At 39.0% G+C, this 23,473-nt stretch overlaps 1 protein-coding gene across 1 annotated transcript in view; it reads left to right on the top strand.

The window, feature by feature from the left end:
• Positions 1 to 23,473, top strand: part of ONECUT2 (one cut homeobox 2) — an 83,514-nt gene that overhangs the window by 19,640 nt on the left and 40,401 nt on the right. The gene's annotated exons all lie outside the window — the stretch shown is intronic.

The following is a 23,473-nucleotide window of genomic DNA, read 5'->3' as shown; positions in this document are numbered from 1 at the left end:
AGATAGAGATAGAGATAGAGATAGAGATAGAGATAGAGATAGAGATAGAGATAGAGATAGAGATAGAGATAGAGATAGGAGGAAACAGGGCCGGAAAAAGGGGAGAAGCCTCCGTGGGGCCCCTCTAGGAATCTCCTGGGAGGGAACAGGGCCCCCACCCTCCCTGTGGTTTCCCCAATTGCATGCATTATCTGTTTTTACATTGATTCCTATGGGAAAATGGCTTCTTCTTACAAACTTTTCTACTTAAGAACCTGGTCACGGATTGAATTAAGTTCATAAGAAGAGGTACCACTGTATAACATGAGCATCATCATTATCACCACCACTATGGCCTCTAATGCTACATTTTAGCTTTCTCTCCCAGCTGCTGAGAATGTAAGTGTGCTGCTCTATTCAGGAAGATGGTAACAATCCCCTGGAAGGTCAAAGAGGTTAGCAAAGAGCAACGGAAAAAGCAGAGAGCACTTTGGTAAATTTCTGCCTGCCCTTCAGAATTGATTATTCGGTGTCACGTGGGGATATCCTAGTCCAGTTGTGCCCATTGCATGCAGATGTAGCTTCCGCCCTCCAATCAAGTTAAATTGGAGGGTCTCAAAGTAAAATAATACCTGGCAGTAAATCCTATGATAAAAAAAATCACACTCACGCACACTTTGAATATCATGTACAAAAGAGATGCCAGGGTTCCTCTGATTTCCAATGGGTACCTAAAAGGACCAGTTAAGGACCTCCTGGAGGGGTCTCTAATATGGTAAATGATTTAGCTTTACTAGATAAATGGTCAAAGCAATGGAAACTGCAGTTTAATATTTCCAAATGTAAAATAATACACTTGGGGAAAAGGAATCCTCAATCTGAGTATTGCATTGGCAGTTCTGTGTTAGCAAAAACTTCAGAAGAGAAGGATTTAGGGGTAGTGATTTCTGACAGTCTCAAAATGGGTGAGCAGTGTGGTCGGGCAGTAGGAAAAGCAAGTAGGATGCTTGGCTGCATAGGTAGAGGTATAACAAGTAGGAAGAGGGAGATTGTGATCCCCTTATATAGAGTGCTGGTGAGACCACATTTGGAATACTGTGTTCAGTTCTGGAGAACTCACCTACAAAAAGATATTGACAAAATTGAACGGGTCCAAAGACGGGCTACAAGAATGGTGGAAGGTCTTAAGCATAAAACGTATCAGGAAAGACTTAATGAACTCAATCTGTATAGTCTGGAGGACAGAAGGAAAAGGGGGGACATGATCGAAACATTTAAATATGTTAAAGGGTTAAATAAGGTTCAGGAGGGAAGTGTTTTTAATAGGAAAGTGAACACAAGAACAAGGGGACACAATCTGAAGTTAGTTGGGGGAAAGATCAAAAGCAACGTGAGAAAATATTATTTCACTGAAAGAGTAGTAGATCCTTGGAACAAACTTCCAGCAGACGTGGTTGGTAAATCCACAGTAACTGAATTTAAACATGCCTGGGATAAACATATATCCGTTGTAAGATAAAATACAGGAAATAGTATAAGGGCAGACTAGATGGACCATGAGGTCTTTTTCTGCCCTCAGACTTCTATGTTTCTATGTTTCTATGTTGAAGTCAGATCCAGAAAACAAATGTAGTCTGGATAACTTCAGGCTGCAGAGGAGAAATTAAGCTTTTAACCTATTGTATTATGTGAGAATTCCTGAAAACAGGAGGTATTTCTGCCTGCCCTGCATGTAAAAGAGAAATTATTATTTTTTGGACTAGCTAGCTGTTTGCAAGCAAGAACCTAGAGAGCAAGTCTTGTTGAAGTCCTTTCGGGAGTGTCTTCTGAGTAGAGATCAGGGGTGGGTTCCTCCCAGATTGGATCACAACAACACAAGAGCACACAACAGATTCAAGCTTAATATTAACCGCTCCAAACCTGACTGTAAAAAATACGACTTTAGTAATCGAGTTGTCAAAGCGTGGAACTCATTACCGGACTCCGTAGTGTCCTCCCCTAACTCCCAACATTTTACCCTTAGACTATCCATGGTTGACCTCTCCAGATTCCTAAGAGGTCAGTAAGGGGCGTGCATAAGCACACTAGCGTGCCTTCCGTCCCCTGTCCTATTGTCTCTCCTATATCTCCTATATAGTCTTCGAAGAGGGGCAGCATACAAATCTAATAAATAATAATAATAATAATAATAATTATTATTATTATTATTATTATTATTATTATTATTATTATTATCTTCTCTTCTATCCCTATATCCTTTCTTCTATGCTCTCATCGATATATTTTATTCCTATATTTTCTCTTCTTTCTTTGATATACTGTATTTTATTTCAAGCGTATCCTCTATAACCTTCATTGTGTATTATTGTGTACTGGACAAAATAAATAAAATCAATCAATCAATCAATCAATCAATCAATCAATCAATCAATAAGCATGATCTCACTGCTGTGAGCCACCCTGAGTCTGCAGAGAGGGGCGGCATACAAATCTAATAAATAATAAATAATAATAATGATCTGTATTTTTAGTACAGGCTTATCCGTGGTTAACCTAACCATGGCTTACTAGATTAGCCAATTTTCTGGATAGGAATAACATACTGAACTAGGCTAGCTATGCAGGCTGTTTTCCCAGTAGCTTCCCCAAGATCGATCGGTAAGCAATCTATTTAAATGGATTAGGCTATTCAAATAAACACTTTAAAAGAAATACTCTTAAGTCTTGTTTTCTAAGTAAGAGGAGACTTAGGATGGTATCTTTGCATTTATTTAGTGGAATAAATCTACAGCAAACGTGGAGCTTCTAACATGCCCATTAAAAGTGAAAAATGTTGAGTTCAATTTAAAATACATGATGCGTATGCGTACACCCATACAATGCTTCCTAGATAGAAATGATAAATGGATTTCACTATATGTGAAAAGAAGAGCTAATGTATTTTTTAAAAGTAAGATTTATCATCTTCATCCGATCATAGGCTCAAAAAGAATTGGCATAGCCCAATATTAAATGAGTTTATTCCTAAAGAAATCTTTATGGATTGGGATTGGCTCTTTAGTAAATGTGCTTCTTGGCTGTTGCTTTTAAATAAAGGGTGCAAATGCATAAGCAGTCCCAATAGCCATTTCTGATTATTATTATTATTATTATTATTATTATTATTATTATTATTATTATTATTTAGATTTGTATGCCGCCCCTCTCCGCAGACTCGGGGTGGCTCACAGCAGTGATAAAAACAATATACAATAGCAAATCTAATATTAAAGTCTGAAATAACAATTTTACATTAAAAGCCTAAAAACCCCATTATATAAAAAGCATACACACAAACATACCATACATAAAACTACATAGGCAAGGGGAGATGTCTCAGTTCCCCCATGCCTGACGGCAGAGGTGGGTTTTAAGAAGTTTACAAAAGGCAAGGAGGGTGGCGGCAGTCCTAATCTCTGGGGAGGGGAGCTGGTTCCAAAGGGTCGGGGCCGCCACAGAGAAGGCTCTTCCCCTGGGTCCCGCCAGCCAACATTGCAATTTTGACAGGGTTAGTACTGTATAGTATGCTTTATTCGGGATGAGCTTATTGTATCATGAGAACTCAGCCAAAGTGGTTATTAATGATAACAACTTAATACAGTGTAGGAATGGAATTGATTATGGTTTCTTCAATAAGCAAAGCTTTAGCAAACTGAAATTTAGCAAGATTGTGAACTTGATCACAGGTTTTTTTTATCAGGTTTCCATTCCATTCCTCTCCACTCTACTCCACTCCATTCTCCATCCCATTCCATTCTATTCCATTCCATTCCTCTCCACTTCACTCCATTCTCCATTCCATTCCATTCTATTCCATATTTTGTATTTCATTCTATTCCTCTCCATTCCACTCCATTCCTCTCCACTCCATTCCATATTTTCCATTCCACTCCACTCCAAATATTCCATATTTTCTATTCTATTCTATTCCTCTCCACTCCACTCCATTCTCCATTCCATTCCATTCTATTCCATATTTTCTATTTCATTCTATTCCTCTCCACTCCATTCCATATTTTCCATTCCATTCCACTCCACTCCAAATATGAAAATATTCCATATTTTCTATTCTATTCTATTCCTGTCCACTCCATTCTCCATTCCATTCTATTCCATATTTTCTATTCCATTCCATTCCTCTCCACTCCACTCCATTCTCCATTCCATTCCATTCTATTCCATATACAGTATTCTATTCCATTCCATTCCACTGCACTCCATTCCATATTTTCTATTCCATTCCATTCCACTCCACTCCATTCCATTCCATTCCACTCCATCCCGTTCCATTCTTTTTGTAAAGAGGCTGGAAAGATGGTATTGCCACCCCACTGCACAGTTGTCAAGTTTATTCATCCTCTTTGAGAAAGCAAACGAAAGGAGGAAAGAGCAGGATAAAGCGAGAACATCTTGCTTGCATTGCAACTGGGGGTGGGGGGTGGGGACTACAATACCCTTTCAATCTCTATCCAGCCTCAGAGAAGGACAGCAAAGGCCCTTGAAAAGTTGCCAAAGGTTGGCTTTTAAGCAATCTTGGTTGTAAACCTGTTCAGCATTTAACCCCAACTGATCTCTTCTCAAAGAGAACTCTAACAGACTCCCCTTGGAGAAGAGGTAGTTGGGGTTAAATGATTAACAGGTTTGCCCCGGGAGGTTTGAAAGAAGAGATTGGACAGTCGTGACAATTTGAAATGGTTTTCGGTCTCCTGCTTGAGCAGTGGGCTGGATTAGATGACCTCTGAGGGTCCCTTCCAACTCTTATTCTGGTTTTTTTTTTTTAACTTGGTAGATGTAGGAATTCAGCCCATTTGGTTCTTTCATGGTGTAACATATTGGGCATAACCAGAAAAATGGATTCTGTAATCAAGAAAAGTGTCTCCTGTGAATGTAGTCATTTCCCTACATACTTTCTAATTTTATCATCCAATTAAACCTATTATCTTATAATTGAATTTCATCATTAATATTTCTTCATATATTTAATATAGAAACATAGAAGCTTGACGGCAGAAAAAAGACCTCATGGCCCATCTAGTCTGCCCCTATACCATTTCCTGTATTTTATCTTAAGATGGATATACATTTATCCCAGGCATGTTTAAATTCAGTTACTGTGGATTTACCAACCACGTCTGCTGGAAGTTTGTTCCAAGCATCTACTACTCTTTCAGTAAAATAATATTTTCTTATGTTGCTTTTGATCTTTCCCCCAACTAACCTCAGATAGTGCCCACTTGTTCTTGTGTTCACTTTCCTATTAAAAACACTTCCCTTCTGAACCTTATTTAACCCTTTAACATATTTAAATGCCCCCCCCTTTCTCTTCTGTCCTCCAGACTATACAGATTGAGTTCATGAAGACTTTCCTGATAAGTTTTATGCTTAAGACCTTCCACCAGTTTTTGTAGCCCGTCTTTGGACCCGTTCAATTTTATCAATATCTTTTTGCAGGTGAGGTCTCCAGAACTGAACACAGGATTCCAAATGTGGTCTATATAAACAATATTTCTAATTTGTTAAACATTAAGCCATAGTGCCTACTTCTTCTCTTTATACGATTCTTGCACCTTTCAACCATACATAATAATTTTTAAGTTCTTTATCCATCAAATCTAAAAGGAAGGATTCTGGTTCCAGTTTTGTATTTATTTTAAGAATAAATGTATTCAATAGCTTCTGGCATCTTCTCCACATTACCATTTAAAACATCCCTTTTTCTTTTTGTTACCAATGAATGCATTTCTTTCCTTGTTGAAATATTCCCACTGTTGTCCTTTAAGTTAATGCAATTGCATGAGTTACTAAATAGATTCAATGAGAGACAGGTGAATGAGATCATGTATACATTGAGTGAAGGTCACAGACCTTAGGTCTGTGATCTCTTCCCTGGAGTGGAAAAACAATCCTTCCTACATCAGTATCTATGGTGATAGAAAGGCATGTGTTGTTGTTTTTTTAAAAAAAACTGAGCTAGATTAAAAAGTAGCAACATTTCTTTTTGACAAATTAAGTAAAAGGATTTTAGAGGTGGGTATGCTGGCCTTACATTCAAGAGGCTGAGAGTTCAATCTTACATGGCAACAGATGTTTCTCTGTCGGGGCTGAAAGAGAAAATATCAGCTGTGAACTCCGTATAGGTGTCGGGAAGGGCATCCGGCCAGTAAATATGCAGCTGGCTCCATTCAGTCACCCCGACTGCACCCCAATGAAAGAGATTACAGGCTTGTTAAAAGAAAAATAATATAGTAAGATTTTACCCTGTTTTCCCGAAAATAAGTCACCCCCAAAAGTAAGACATAGGAGAGGTTTCGTAGAATTGCCTAATGCAGGCACCCCCCAAAAGTAAGACGTAGGTAACGTTTCGCAGCATTCCCGAACAGAACATATATAGAAATATAGAAACATAGAAACAATTTAAGGTTGGGGGAAGAAACAACAGAGTCAGGTAATGAGTTCCAGGCATTGATCACTCTGTTGCTGAAGTTGTATTTTATGTAGTCAAGTTTGGAGCAAATTACATTTAGAAGAAACATAGAAACATAGAAACATACAAGATTGAAGGCAGAAAAAGATCTCATGGTCCATCTAGTCTGCCCTTATACTATTTCCTGTATTTTATCTTGGGATGGATATATGTTTATCCCAGGCATGTTTAACTTCAGTTACTGTGGATTTACCAACCACGTCTGCTGGAAGTTTGTTCCAAGGATCGACTACTTTTTCAGTAACATAATATTTCCTCATGTTGCTTCTGATCTTTCCCCCAACTAACCTCAGATTGTATCCCCTTGTTCTTGTGTTCACTTTCCTATTAAAAACACTTCCCACCTGAACCTTATTTAACCCTTTAACATATTTAAATGTTTAGATCAAGTCCCCCCTTTTCCTTCTGTCCTCCAGACTATACAGATTGAATTCATTAAGTCTTTCCTGATAGGTTTTATGCTTCAGACCTTCCACCATTCTTGTAGCCCATCTTTGGACCCGTTCAATTTTGTCAATATCTTTTTGTAGGTGAGGTCTCCAGAACTGAACACAATATTCCAAATGTGGTCTCATCAGCGCTCTGTATAGCGGGATCACATATATGTTATCATATATAACATATGTTTGAAGAAAGTATAATTGTTGTACATGGAAATAATGGTACGGTAGTAGTAAGAAATTCTTGATAGGATTCACAGTTTGTCTGGTTATGCCGGTTTGTGATGACAACTACTGTACAGTATATAATAAGTGTCCTTTTTTTTTTGTTCAGCAATAAATGTAAATTCTTCCTCATTGAAAAAAATAAGACATCCCCTGAAAATAAGATGTAGCACATCTTTGGGAGCAAAAATTAATATAAGACACTGTCTTATTTTCGGGGAAACAGGTTACTTCAGAAGTTGTAAGCCTTGAGGTTAAAAGAAGATGATTAAAAGTTGTTTGATTATCATGCTCATAATTTATTTTATTTATTATATTTGTCAAAACAGTATAGAATTATAGTTTGTATCAACATAACAAAATATAAAGAGGGGATAAAAAGGATAATAAGACAGATGGACAGGGACGGTAGGCACAATAGTGCACTTATGCATGCCCCTTACAGACATCTTAGAAAAGGGGAGAGGTCAACAGTAGATAATTTAAGGTTGAAGATCTTGGGGTTAGGGGAAGAAACAACAGAGTCAGGTAATGAGTTCCAGGCATTGATCACTCTGTTGCTGAAGTTGTATTTTCTGCAGTCAAGTTTGGAGCGAATTACATTTAGAAGAAACATAGAAACATAGAAGATTGAAGGCAGAAAAAGACCTCATGGTCCATCTAGTCTGCCCTTATACTATTTCCTGTATTTTATCTTAGGATGGATATATGTTTATCCCAGGCATGTTTAAATTCAGTTACTGTGGATTTACTTCTGGAAGTTTGTTCCAAGGATCTACTACTCTTTCAGTAAAATAATATTTTCTCATGTTGCTTTTGATCTTTCCCCCAACTAACTTCAGATTGTGTCCCCTTGTTCTTGTGTTCACTTTCCTATTAAAAACACTTCCCTCCTGAACCTTATTTAACCCTTTAACATATTTTATTTTTTTGATCATGTCACCCCTTTGCCTTCTGTCCTCCAGACTATACAGATTGAGTTCATTAAGTCTTTCCTGATACGTTTTATGCTTAAGACCTTCCACCATTCTTGTAGTCTATCTTTGGACCCGTTCAATTTTGTCAATATCTTTTTGTAGGTGAGGTCTCCAGACCTGAACACAGTATTCCAAATGTGGTCTCAGCAGCGCTCTATATAGCGGGATCACAATCTCCCTCTTCCTGCTTTGGTATACCTCTACCTATGCAGCCAAGCATCCTACTTGCTTTTCCTACTGCCCGACCACACTGCTCACCCGTTTTGAGACTTGTCAGAAATCACTACCCCTAAATCATTCTCTTCTGATGTTTTTGCTAATACAGAAATGCCAATACAATACACAGATTGATAATTCCTTTTCCCCAAGTGCATTATTTTACATTTGGAAACATTAAACTGCAGTTTCCATTGCTTTGACCATTTATCTATTAAAACTAAATCATTTACCATATTACAGACCCCTCCAGGAATATCAACCCTATTGCACACTTTAGAGTCATTGGCAAATAGGCAAATAGGCGACGTAGTTCTAAGCTTTCTAAACCTAGGATTGTAAATCTAGTTGCATAGGGTATTCTGTTGCGAATGGAGGAATGGGAGAGCTCTTCTAGTAAAGTATCCCTAGACATTTTCTAGAGTGTTTATGTCTGAAATGCGGAGTGGGTTCCAGACAGCTGAGCTTAATTTAGAATGTTTTCACCAAATAGAAAAACACCATAGGATGCTAGCCAATCATGTTCTGATCGCTAAATAAATACCTTTTTCTTGGGACCCATCTCTAAGTAGCTAAGAACAGGCATGAAATATCTGTTGCCTTCCTAATCCACTCATAAGTTTCTTAAAACTTGTTTCTTGTCATGAATGTTTTAGGCTTTCACACATATAGAAATAACTCTAAATAATAGAGCAAATGGAAATCCAACCATTTTAAAGGATTTTTTAAAAATAAAATATAGATTGCAACATTAATATTTTTCCTGAGTACTTGAGGAATAGGCCAAAATATTAGAGGAGGAGGAGGAGGAGATATTAAAGAGAGATATTAATATTCATGTCATGATGCACTACTGTATCATGTTTAAGATGAATTATTCTCATGGAAACAGGTGGACTTTGTTGAGGTTATAAGCATAACTCCACCATAATTTAATCATATTTGGACTTTGGTTCCAATAATTGAATATATATACACCCATTCAGCTTCAGGAAGAGAATAATTTAAATATATATAGCCAGTATTGACTTTGGAGCATGTTGTAAGTATTAATCATACGAAAGAGCAAAATTCTATTAAGAGGAGGGGAATACTAATAAGACAGAAGAGATTATTTGTTGAAGTGTGTTCTCCAAGCAAGCTTTGGCATTCCCCACTTTCAAGGTTCCTAAGTTGTTGTTTTTAATCACATCTGAAGCTAAGCTGTCTTTAAAAAAAAGTTATACAGGTAGCCCTTGACTTCTGATCACAATTAAGCCCAAAAATTATGTTGCTAACTAAGAAATTTTTAAAGTGAGTTTTGCCCTGTTTTACACCTTTTCTTGCTACGTGTCAAGCTGGTGCAGAAGTTGGTGATAAATTAACAGCTTGCCACTCTATCTATAGAAGGCCTGATGTTTATGAGAATTTGGGAGGGGTGATTTTCATAAGGGAACAGATGCAGCCACAAAGCATTCTTTCGAGTGGTTCAAGGCCATCCTATGCCCACCCACCTGGGTGGAAGTGGAAGGAGGATTGGCCACACTGGCACAATCTGAGTTGGGCAACATGACAAGTTTGTGAGTGGGGGGACAAGGGATGTGAACTTTCAACTGGGTGGGAAATTCAGATTAAAGTTTCCCAGTGTAGGTACCAGGATGGCTCCGGCAATATTTATTTTATTTATTATTTTATTTATTTTATTTATTTTATTTATTTTATTTATTTTATTTATTTTATTTATTTTATTTATTTTATTTATTTTATTTATTTTATTTATTTTATTTATTTTATTTATTTTATTTATTTTATTTATTTTACTTTACTTTACTTTACTTTACTTTACTTTACTTTACTTTACTTTACTTTACTTTTATTTATTTTATTTATTTTATTTATTTTATTTATTTTATTTATTTTATTTATTTTATTTATTTTATTTATTTTATTTATTTTATTTATTTTATTTATTTTATTTATTTTATTTATTTTACTTTACTTTACTTTACTTTACTTTACTTTATTTATTTTATTTTATTTATTTTATTTATTTTATTTATTTTATTTATTTTATTTATTTTATTTATTTTATTTATTTTATTTATTTTATTTATTTTATTTATTTTATTTATTTTATTTATTTTATTTATTTTATTTTATTTATTTTATTTTTTATTTTTTTATTTATTTGTCAAACAAGTATAGTATTATAGTACATATTAACATAACATAACATAAGTAGAACGTAGTAATAGAAAGGATAATAAGGACAAGGACATTAGGCATATAAGTGCACTTATGCAGACCCCTTACAGACCTCTTAGAAAAGGGGAGAGGTCAATTGTAGATAATGTAATGTAATATTGGAACTTTGAGGAGTACTTTGACTTGGACTCTGATTTGGCTTGGATGCTACCTGGAACTTTGATACCAGGTTCATTAAGTGAATCACTGCAGTTGTTAAGTTAGTAACATGATTGTTAAATGAATCTGGCATCTGCATTGATTTCTCAGAAGGTCATAAAAGGGGATTTCATGATTCTGGGACACTCTAAGTGTCATAGATATGAAGCAGTTGTCCAGCATCCGAATGTAAATCCCACAAACACAGTGATGCCGCAAGGCTCATAGGTGTAAAAAAATGGTCGTAAGTCACTTTTTTTCAGTGTGGTTGTAACTTCAAATATGTCCCTAAATAAACTGTTGTAACTTCAGGACTACCTTTATTCACTGATGGGCTGCCAAAAATTTTACTGTCACACTGTGGGTGTGGCTTATTTTGTGGGTGTGGCTTGCCGGCCATATGACCAGGTGGGAGTTGCTTGACAATCATGTGACGGGGTTGGTGGCTTAAAGGTCATGTGACTGGCTGGCTTACCGACCAAGATAAGTTTTCAAATAGGTGCTTGGACTCCTTTTCAGTTGATTAAGTCACATTATTTCAATAGCCACAAAAAGGACAAATGATAGACAGCATTATTTGTTGAGGAGCACAGTAACATTTTAAGGTTTTGTACTGAACCCACAAGGTTCAGTATGATAATAGATTAGGCAAGTAGCTCAATTTTCTTTAATTGCTATAAAAGTTCAGTTCTAGATAATGATTAAAATGATTAAAGCAATTATGCGTAAAAACGTACTATTTAATTTTTTCCTATTTTAAAAGTAATTAAGGATCATACTAAGGTACTAGAGAAGGAAGGACAATAAAAAAACTATTAAGTGTTCAAGGAATGGTGCATAAACTTACTACTCCCACTGTGTTTCTCCCCTCCTCCTCCCCGCCCTCCGTGGGGACAGCAGTCCATTACTACCTCTATCTCTTTGTTCAATCCATTTCCAACTTCCAACTCTGAGCATAAAACTCCTTGAGTAAAGACCCAAAGGTGTTTTTTCAGAGAGGCAACTGGACGTTCTGTTTTTTCTTTGAAGACGAGAAGGAAGAATGGAAGGATCATCTAGTCCAGGGGTAGGGAACGTTGGCTCTTCTGTGACTTGTGGACTTCAACTCCCAGAATTCCTGAGCTAGCATGATTGGCTCAGGAATTCTGGGAGTTGAAGTCCACAAGTCATAGAAGAGCCAACGTTCCCTACCCCTGATCTAGTCCCACCATCCAGTCAGAGCTGAAGAAGATTCTTGGACGAGAAGCGAAACGTCTTCAAAGAAAAAAACAGAAAGTCCACCTTTAGGACAACCATGGCCTGGATGACTGAGAACCCCCATAGATATTCCTTTAGTAAAATTAAAATATACAGTATGCTGGAGCATGAAAAAAGCTGGGCTCAACTTTTGACCATAAGACTTTTTTCAAAAGCAGCTAACACCAGATGCATTGCTTCTAAGGCAGAGATAGACAACCAGAGAATTAGCTATGTGGGGTCCTCATCGTCTTCTCTTTATTTATTTATTTATTATTTAGATTTGTATGCCGCCCCTCTCCGCAGACTCGGGGTGGCTCACAACAGAATAAAACAATTCATAACAAATCTAAATTGTAGTTTAAAATATTTAAAAAACCCATTTACCAAACAAACATACATACAAACATACCATTCATAAATTGTATATGCCCGGGGGAGATGTCTCAGTTCCCCTATGCCTGACGACAAAGGTGGGTTTTAAGGAGCTTACGAAAGGCAAGGAGAGTAGGGGCAGTTCTAATCTCTGGGGGGAGTTGGTTCCAGAGGACTGGGGCCACCACAGAGAGGGCTCTTCCCCTGGGGCCCACCAACCGACATTGTTTAGTTGGCGGGACCCGGAGAAGGCCCACTCTGTGGGACCTAATCGGTCGCTGGGATTCGTGCGGCAGGAGGCGGTCTCGGAGATATTCTGGTCCCATGCCATGAAGGGCTTTAAAGGTCATAACCAACACTTTGAATTGTGACCGGAAATTGATCGGCAACCAATGCAGATTGCGGAGTGTTGGTGAAACATGGGCATACCTAGGTAAGCCCATGACTGCTCTCGCAGTCATGGGCTTTGCAGCTCCAGGCCCAATACAATTTCAATTGCCCCCAAAAGGCTGCACTGTGTATACCCTCAAAGAAACATGAAGAAAATCAAATAGAAATCCAAATTCAACTGTCATCCTGTCATAGTTGTCCAAACTGGGATTTACTATTCCTTGCGAGATATACAATTTGGGCAGTTCCTCACATTCAGATTTGGATTGAACTCAATAACATTTTGAGCAACATCATGCTTAAATTGTCCATTGAGTAACATCTGTTTGAGTCAGCTCTGTTCTTTATTTTCCAATAGACTAGATAAGGTTCTTGGATATATGTGTACTACTGGTAAAGCTTGGCTTTAAAAGAGTTCTAGGGATTGTCTGCCCAATGATTGCCCAAATACCTATTTTTTTTCTTTTTCGGTGTGGAATCTTTAAAGGAAATGGTTAGTGGAGTCCTTGCTTAAGAAATCATGTTAAAATTAATTTTAACATGATTTCTTAAGCAAGGACTCCACTGACTATCTCCTTTAAAGATTCCACACCGAAGAAAGAAAATTAATTTTAACAACTTTCAGCCTATGGCCAATATTCTGCATTTGGCAAAATGGTTGGAGAAAGTAGTGCTCTCCAGGAATTTTTAGATGAAATCAATTATATTGATCTCTTCGGTGTAGGTTAAGACCTTCAACTCAGTTGCCCTGATGGATGATTTCTACCAGAGGTATCCAACCATGGCAACTTTAAAACCTCTGGACTTCAACTCCCAGAATTCCCTAGTCAGCCTGGTACAATCAGCCATGGTTGAAGTCTACAGGTCTTAAGGTTGCCAAGATTAGACATTCCTAATCTATAACTGTAAAAAAAAAACAGAGTGCAGTGGTACCTCTACCTACAAACGCCTCTACTTACGAACTTTTCTAGATAAGAACCGGGTGTTCAAGGTTTTTTTGCCTCTTCTCAAGAACCATTTTCCACTTACAAACTTGAGCCTCCGAAACTGTAACCGGAAAAGGCAGGGAGAAGCCTCTGTGGGTCTTCTCTAGGAATCTCCTGGTAGGAAACAGGGCTGGAAAAGGTGGGGAGAAGCCTCTGTGTGGCCTCTCTAGGAATCTCCTGGGAGGAAACAGGGCTGGAAAAGGTGGGGAGAAGCCTCTGTGGGGCCTCTCTAGGAATCTCCTGGGAGGAAACAGGGCTGGAAAAGGCAGGGAGAAGCCTCAGTGGGGCCTCTCTAGGAAATTCCTAGGAGGAAACAGGGCTGGAAAAGGCAGGGAGAAGCCTCTGTGGGGCCTCTCTAGGAAATTCCTAGGAGGAAACAGGGCCGGAAAAGGTGGGGAGAAGCCTCTGTGGGGCCTCTCTAGGAATCTCCTGGGAGGAAACAGGGCTGGAAAAGGCAGGGAGAAGCCTCAGTGGGGCCTCTCTAGGAAATTCCTAGGAGGAAATAGGGCTGGAAAAGGCAGGGAGAAGCCTCTGTGGGGCCTCTCTAGGAAATTCCTAGGAGGAAACAGTGCCAGAAAAGGTAGAGAGAAGCCTCTATGGGGCCTCTCTAGGAATCTCCTAGGAGGAAACAGGGCTGGAAAAGGCAGGGAGAAGTCTCCATGGGGCCTCTCTAGGAATCTCCTGGGAGGAAACAGGGCTGGAAAAGGCAGGGAGAAGTTTCCATGGGGCCTCTCTAGGAATCTCCTAGGAGGAAACAGGGCCTCCACCTTCCCTGTGGTTTCCCCAATCACACACATTATTTGCTTTTACATTGATTCCTATGGGAAAAATTGCTTCTTCTTACAACCTTTTCTACTTAAGAACCTGGTCATGGAATGAATTAAGTTCGTAAGTAGAGGTACCACTGTACATTCATATCATCTGGCAGCTCCTGGTACTACAGACTGTGCTGAAATGTTGGGTAAAATGTGATTTGGAAGATGTTCATCCCAATCATTCCTGGGAATTAATGTCCAATGTTGCTCATCCCCTGGAATGATTTAATGTGGAGGTTTGTGTTTTCTTCTCTGTTATTTAGCACCCAATGAAGCCACTGGGGAAAATCCTTCCCAGGTTTGAAGCTTTTGTGTGTTTGTATGTGTTGATGCATTTGAGTCTGATACCTGTTGCCTGCTTGAATTAGCGGCTGACCAGATTTCTGAAGTAGCTTGTCATTGTCATCTTCCTAGGGTCAAAAGAGGGACTGGCCGAAGTTACTGAGCTGTCTGTCTAAAGCAGAATTCATGGTCTCCCAGTTTCTATCTGGTGCTTTGACTGCTACACCAAACTGGCTCTCTTTAAGTATCACTATCATGCTGATTACTTAGTTATACTTCTTTTCTGTTCTGTTAGATGTATCAAGGAATTGGTTGTGCCTTGTGGGGCATAATATGATACTAAACTCAAACAATTGGACCTGCCTTCAGCCCAAAGATATTTACCCATGTAGTGGGCTATATTGCTGCTGTCCTTGTCATCTTCTCATCCTTCTCATCTTTCTCACCTCTCATCTTTCCTAGTACCTTCTCCTATTGGTATAGTATGATACATCAACTGTTGTTGTATCTTAGGATTTATGACCTATAACTTAACACTTCATTGTCTGTATGCACTGGGGACAAATCCCTTGTGTGCCCCATCATACTTGACTAATACTCTAATAATTATTAGATTTGTAATATATTGTTTCTATTGTTGTGAGCCGCCCCGAGTCTGCAGAGAGGGGCGGCATACAAATCTAATTAATAATAATAATAATAATAATAATAATAATAATAATAATAATAATAATAATAATGAATTATCTTCTCTTCTCTTTTGTTGTTCTCTTTAAGATTGTAACTATGAGTCTAAAATAGTTTCACTGCTGGTTGCCCTTTGAGCCAATTCACTATATTCATGATTGAATGTAAAGTCACATATTGCTTATGTCCAAATAAGTTACAAAACCCTCTTTTTCATACAAGCCACTCTATGAAATAGCCAGAATGCCTTTTCAATGCCTCACACCTATCTAATTTTTCATATATAAACCAAAACTGGAAATGGTTAATCTAAACTTTTCAAAGTTCTGATCCATCACATTTACTACAAAGAAGATTAAGGGACAGCGTATGAATTCTAGCAAGTTATCTACTTTCAAATTAGGAACTACATAAAAGCAAAGTAGGATGAGCTGTGGTGGTTAGAGTGCAGTACTGCAGGCTCAAAGTTGACTCAGCCTTCCATCCTTCCAACGTTGGTAAAATAAGGACCCAGATGAGAGGTCTTCAAACTTAGCAATTTTAAGACTTGTGGACTTCAACTCCCAGAATTCTCCAGCCAGTATAGCTGGCTAGAGAATTCTGGGAGTTGAAGTCCACAAGTCTTAAACTTGCCAAGTTTGGGGATCCCTGAGATTGTTGGAGACAATATGCTGACTCTGTAAACTGCTTAGAGAGGGCTGTAAAGTCACTGTGAAGCCGTATATAAATCTAAGCACTACAGTATTGCTATTTGCTAAATCTTCTCAGGCTTTTTCTACATAAAGGGGGAAAATATTGTCTTAACCTTCTTTGAAAATTACTACTTCCTATACATTTATACTCAACATCTAGTTTGGCTGTTTCTACATACTACTATTAGAGCTGAACATTGTTTAGAAGAGTGCTGAAATCCTATTTATTTACCCAAGTGTTTAATATTACTCTTGCCATTTTAATTGTTTAATTCTCGTTTTTAACCATTAATAGTTGTTTATTGATCAATAGTTTAATCGATTGTTGCAAGGTTGCCAAGATGCAAAAGATAGGGGCAATGTATAAATCCTTCCAATAAATAAAACAGTGATTCCTACCATTACCCACTTGCATTGTTGCCCACTATATCTTCAATCATCCCCTAACATGTAAAATGGAGTCCCTGGCCATTCAAAGGCTGCCCACCTCTGACTTATGAAAAGACGGAGGACTATTGATAGCTTGTATTAGTCTCCTGATGTCTCTCAGTAGGAGCTATGTGGGCCCAAGACAGTAAAGATAATTGGTGGATATGATTCATCCCTATTTTTCCCACTAGGCCAGGTAGAAGTGGGAAGAGAGGAAAACAATAAATTGAAGGACATGCCGGCAATCTGGAAGTGAGGCTGGGGGAGACAGAAGTGAACTGAATTGCCCTCTATAAATAGGATCTGGAGCTGCTTTCCTTCATCGAAACACTGTTGGAGGAACAGAATGTTTTACAAAATGATTAAGGCTGTGGAACACACCTTACTTTCAGCTTATAACGTCTGTAAATGGATGCATATTACCAAATGCCAGTACATCTCCAGTTAGCAGTAGCACTTAGACTTATATACCACTTTACAACCTTCTCTAAGTGGTTTACAGTGTCGGCCTATTGCCCCCAATAATCTGGGTTCTCATTTTACCCACCTCAGAAGGATGGAAGGCTGAGTCAACCTTGAGCCAGTCAGGATCAAACTCCCAGCAGTGGGCAGAGTTAGACTGCAATAGCAATAGCACTTAGACCTATATACCACTTTCCAGTCTTTTACACCTCTCTCTAAGTGGTTTAGAGTCAGCCTATTGCCCCCAACAATCTGGGTCCTCATTTTACCCATCTTGGAAGGATGGAAGGCTGAGACAACCTTGAGCTGGTAAGGATCAAACTCCCAGCAGTGGGCAGAGTTAGACTGCAATGGCAATAACACATCGACTTATATGCCACTTTCCGGTGTTTTACAGCTCTCTCTAAATGGTTTACAGAGTCAGCCTTTTGCCCCCAACAATCTGGGTCCTCATTTTACCTACCTCAGAAGGATGGAAGGATGGGGTCAACCCTGAGCCTGTCAGGATCAAACTACTAGCAGTGGACAGAGTTAGACTGCAATAGCAATAGCACTTAGGTTTATACAGTGGTCCCTCGATTTTCGCGGGTTCGAACTTCGCAAAACGGCTATACCACGGTTTTTCAAAAATATTAATTAAAAAATACTTTGCGGGTTTTTTCCCTATACCACGGTTTTTCCCGCCCGATGACGTCATACGTCATCACCAAACTTTCGTCCACCTTTAATAAATATTTTTTTAATAAACTTTAATAAATAAACATGGTGAGTAATAATCTAAATGGTTGCTAAGAAATTGCAGTTTAGGGGTTTAAAGTGTTAAGGGAAGGCTTGTGATCAGTGTTCCCTCTAATTTTTTGGGGGTGGGTGGGCAGAAAAGTATAGTGTCTGAGCGGCAGTCCCTTTGGGACTGGGCGGCACAGAAATAATAAACAAACAAACAAACAAACAAATAAAAAACCCACCCTGTTTTGCCTCAGAGAATTTCAAAATAAAATACTGTACTGTGTGTCTATAACAGTGAGCTCATAATAGGGCAACTCTATCAATATCAAAATGCCACTTAAATAGTTGAGCTAGTTTCAAACTAGATTTTGATTTTCTTTCTCTCTTCCTTACTCCCATTCTTTTTCTTTCTCTTTTCCTTCCTCTCTTTTTTCTATCTGTTTCTCTCTCTTCCTCTCTTCCTCTCTCTCTCCTTCCCTCTCACTCTTTCCCTCTCGGCTTCTGGCCAGGTTTGGAAAACTCTGAGTTGATGATTATTTTTAAGTGAGCGATTGCTCACTGCTCAGCTTAGAGGGAACTATGCTTGTGATACTGTTCATAGCCAAAAACAGTGTATTTACTTCCACATCTCTACTTCGCGGAAATATGACTTTCGCGGGCGGTCTCGGAACGCATCCCCCGCGAAAATCGAGGGAACACTGTACACCGCTTCACAGTGCTTTACAGCCCTCTCTAAGCAGTTTATAGAGCCAGCCTATTGTCCGCAACAATCTGGGTCTTCAGTTTACTGACTTCAGAAGGATGGAAGGCTAAGTCAACCTTGAGCTGGTGATACCCTGAGATTATCTCCAGGAACCCAAATCTGTGAGAATATAGACTCACATCTACTGTTTTAACTGCTTACACATGGTTAGAAAAGGATTGCTTTGTTTGCTGAGAAGCTGGTATCCTACTCTTCCGAGAAGAAAATCAATACACAGCCTGCACTCTGAGATGTGTCTTGCGGAAGCACATATTTCTGTATTAATGAATTACTTAGTAAGCTTCCAGAAGAGCCTATCTTTATTTTCAGGCAACCTTGAACCAACACAACTATTTTTAAACCAACTACAATCGTTCATTTCTCTCCCTGGTTGAATCACTGGGGATGTTGTGGGACTAGGGTTGGATAGATCAGTTTAATAATTAAGAACTGGTTGGCATGTTGTCGTGGTCCAAATTGTACTGCTGACCACAGTTCTCGACCACTCTTTGGTATTAGCCTCTATTAAAGTAGGTTCTCGAAAACCAAATCCTGCACTTAAAAGTAGAATAATCAGATTAAACCTGAAAAAAAAAGCTTTTATTCTTAGGGAACATGACATATTTGCTATAAGGATTCAACTGAAAATAGTGCTTTTAGTATTTTCAATCATTAATGTGCTATAAAGTTTGCATCATGTAAAAGGTAACAGCTTGGTTCTTGTTTTGCCTATTCTGTCTCATATGTAATCATTTTATTTATATTTCTTCTTTCTTTAAGCTCAAGAATTACTACTTAGGGTCAATTATCATTTTATCATAACAACATTCCTTGAGGTAGGTTGAGATAGAAACATAGAAGATTGACAGCAGAAAAAGACCTCATGGTCCATCTAGTCTGCCCTTATACTATTTCCTATATTTTATCTTAGGATGGATATATGTTTATCTCAGGCATGTTTAAATTTAGTTACTGTGGATTTACCAACCACGTCTGCTCAAAGTTTGTTCCAAGCATCTTCAGTAAAATAATATTTTCTCACGTTGCTTCTGATCTTTACCCCAACTAACCTCTGATTGTGCCCCCTTGTTCTTGTGTTCACTTTCCTATTAAAAACACTTCCCTCCTGAACCTTATTTAATCCTTTAACATATTTAAATGTTTCGATCATGTCCCCCCTTTTCCTTCTGTCCTCCAGACTATACAGATTGAGTTCATTAAGTCTTTCCTGATAAGTTTTATGCTTAAGACCTTTCATCATTTTTCTAGCCCGTCTTTGGATCCGTTCAATTTTATCAATATCTTTTTGTAGATGAGGTCTCCAGAAGTGGACACAGTATTCCAAATGTGGTCTCACTAGCGCTCTATATAGCGGGATCACAATCTCCCTCTTCCTGCTTGTTATACCTCTAGTTATGCAGCCAAGCATTCTACTTGCTTTCCTTACCACCTGACTGCACTGTTCGCCCATTTCGAGACTGTCAGAAATCACTACCCCTAGTGATTCAAAGTTGACTCAGCTTTCTGAGGTGGGTAAAATGAGTAAAATGAGTTTTACAACATAACCCAACCTGCATGCTATTCTGTGACCACACAACAGCTTATGCTCGCAAAGCGAATGCTGAATTGCTTCTAAGAATATGCTGTGGATTGTTTAAATATAAAATATACCGTAAATATATAAATATAAATACTTTATTGTTATTGTGAGTACAACGAATTGTCATTGACAGCAAAAGTCATGTGATACCCAGAGACCAGTCCCACTGTACATAACAATCGGGGTGGAGGGGCGGGATGCCCTACCCACCACAAATTCCCCATCCTGAACCATCCAAACATCTACACAACAGACCAAGTAATACTGTCCAATGGTGACCTTTTAGTTCGTTCTCATGTGTGAGCAAGGGTGGGCTACTGCCCGGATGGGGGGGACGGGGACACAGTGGGGTAGTGAAAATGCAGCTCCACCCCAGAGCCCCCAATTTGCACTGAAAGATTTTTATTTATTTTTTATTTGTTTATTTTGTCCAATACGCAATACATATGGAAGAGAATAGACATGAGGTAATATATATAAAGAAAAATATAAAATAGAGGAGAGGATATATGAAAGGAAGAAAATATATATGATATATGAGATAAAGGAAAGACAATTGGACAAGGGACAAAAGGCACACTGGTGCACTTATGTACGCCCCTTACTGACCTCTTAGGAACCTGGAAAGGTCAATCGAGGATAGTCTAAGGGAGAAATGTTGGGGGTTAGGGGTTGACACTATTGAGTCTGGTAATGAGTTCCACGCTTCAACAACTCGATTATTAAAGTCATATTTTTACAGTCAAGTTTGTAGCGGTTAATATTAAGTTTGAATCTGTTGCGTGCTCTTGTGTTGTTGCGGTTGAAGCTGAAGTAGTCATTGACAGGTAGGACGTTGCAGCATATGATCTTGTGGGCAATACTTAAATTGTGTTTAGGCGTCATAGTTCTAAGCTTTCTAGACCCAGGATTGTTAGTCTATTTTCATAGGATATTCTGTTTCGAGTGGAGGAGTGAAGGGCTCTTCTGGTGAAATATTTTTGGACGTTTTCAAGGGTGTTGATGTCCGAGATGTGGTATGGGTTCCAGACAGATGAGCTGTATTCTAGGATGGGTCTAGCAAAAGTTTTGTAGGCTCTTGTGAGTAGTGTGAGATTGCCGGAGCAGAAGCTACGTAAGATCACGTTAACAACTCTAGAAGCCTTTTTGGTGATATTGTTGCATGTTGAAAGATGTTGAAAGAAAATGCAGGGCGTCCTGCATAAACCACGCCCACAGTGTGGTAGTAAAAGTGTGAGTATAGCTCTGGGATAAAAACTTTAGGTGTTCAGTATCTCCTGCCAGAAGGCAACTGTTCAAAAAGATTGTAAAGCAGGATGAGAAAAATCTCTAAAAATGTTGTGCTCGTTCTTGGAACAGCGAGATGCGAAGATATTATCCAATGGTAGCTGGAGTCCAATGATATTCTAGACAGTTTTAATAATTCTCTGTGGAGCTTTTTTATCTGCTACAGAGCTGCTCCCATGCCATGCAAGAATGCCATATGTCAGGGCACTCTCAATGGTGCTGCAGTAGTAGGACAGCAGAAGATGCTCAGATAAATTTATCATCCTGAGCATTCTCAGAAAATATAGCCTCCTTTGTGCCTTCTTCACAAGCATGTTGACATTCATAGTCCATGAGAGGTCCTCTGAGATATAAGTGCCCAGAAATTTGAAACTACCAACCCTCTCCACCTCCTCACCATTTATGTGCAAAGGTGAGTATACAGTGGTACCTCTACTTAAGAACTTAATTCGTTCTGTGACCAGGTTCTTTAGTAGAACAGTTTGTAAGTAGAAGCAATTTTTTCCATAGGAATCAATGTAAAAGCAAATAATGCGTGCAAACACATTAGGAAAGAAATAAAAGCTCAGAATTTGGGTGGGAGGAGGAGGAGGAGGAAGAGGAGGAGGACAGTCGCTGCCCAGAACGAAGGGAGCGTTTCTTTTCTCTGGGTGCTGGCAGAGGTTTATTCCCTCTCCAAGCGGCCAGAGAAAGGAAAATGCTTTGTTCGCTCTGGATGCCAAAACCTCCTTAAGCACCACTGAAAGGCTCCTCTGGCAGCCCAGAAAAGCCTGAGATAACTGGGATTAAAGGGGGAATGGCAGGAAACTGGCCGGGCCTTCGTGCCGCTCTCAAATTTCCTGGGAAATTTTTCCAGGCTCAGGTTCTTAAGTAGAGGCAAAGAGATCTTGAACACCCGCTTCTTATCTAGAAAAGTTCTTAAGTAGTGGCGTTCTTAAATAAAGGTACCACTGTACATCTTTCTTCCTCCTGAAGTCAGTTACCAGTTCTTTAGTTTTTTTGGTGTTGAGTATAAGATTATTTCTTATAAGTGTTTTCTATGAACAAGACCTAACAATAAATAATATCCATACAATTTTGAATCCCAGACCATGTGGTTCTCCCCACTAAGATGTGTTTTGCACGTAAAGATCTGTTAGGGTATTGTTGTTGTTGTTGTGTTCCTTAATGGTATGAGTGCAAATTATACGGGACCATCTTCTGCATAAATCCCAGCGGCTGGTTAGGTCCCACAGAGTTGGCCTTCTCCAGGTCCCGTCGACCAGACAATGTTGTTTGGCGGGGCCTAGGGGAAGAGCCTTCTCTGTGGGGGGCCCGGACCTCTGGAATCAGCTCCACCAGAGATTTGTACTGCCCCCACCCTCCCTACCTTCTGCAAGAGTCTCAAGAAGACTTACTTATATCGCCAGGCTTGGGGCAATTAGATCTTACCCCCCTGACCAACAAATGTGATATATGGTGTGATTGGATTGTCTGATTGAGTAATACATAGGGACCGCCTTCTGCCGCACGAATCCCAGTGACCGGTTAGGTCCCACAGAGTTGGCCTTCTCCGGGTCCAGTCTACTAAGCAATGTCGTTTGGCAGGACCCAGGAGAAGAGCCTTCTCTGTGGCGGCCCAGGCCCTCTGGAACCAGCTCCACCCAGATATCAGAGTTGTCCCCACCGTCCTTGCCTTTCGCAAACTCCTTAAAACCCATCTCTGTCGTCAGGCATGGGGGAATTGAAATTTCCCTTCCCCCTAGGCTTATAGAATTTATACATGGTATGCTTGTATGTATGAGTGGTTCTTTAAATTGGGTTTTTAAGATTATTTTTACATTGTTTTTTTATACTGTTGTTAGCCGCCCCGAGACTTCGGAGAGGGGCGGCATACAAATCTAATAAATGAATGAATGAATGAATGAATAAATGAACTGAGACACCTCCCTCAGGCTTTTATATTTTATGTTTGGTATGTATGTGTTGTATGGTTTTAATTGTTGGGGTTTTATATATCTTTTCTTTTAATATTACATTTGT

This window comes from Erythrolamprus reginae, chromosome 2 (assembly GCF_031021105.1).
Source record: "Erythrolamprus reginae isolate rEryReg1 chromosome 2, rEryReg1.hap1, whole genome shotgun sequence".
NCBI classification, from domain to species: Eukaryota; Metazoa; Chordata; class Lepidosauria; order Squamata; family Dipsadidae; genus Erythrolamprus; species Erythrolamprus reginae.
Note: the sequence above shows the minus strand (reverse complement) of the source record. Positions and strands in the feature narration are given on the sequence as shown.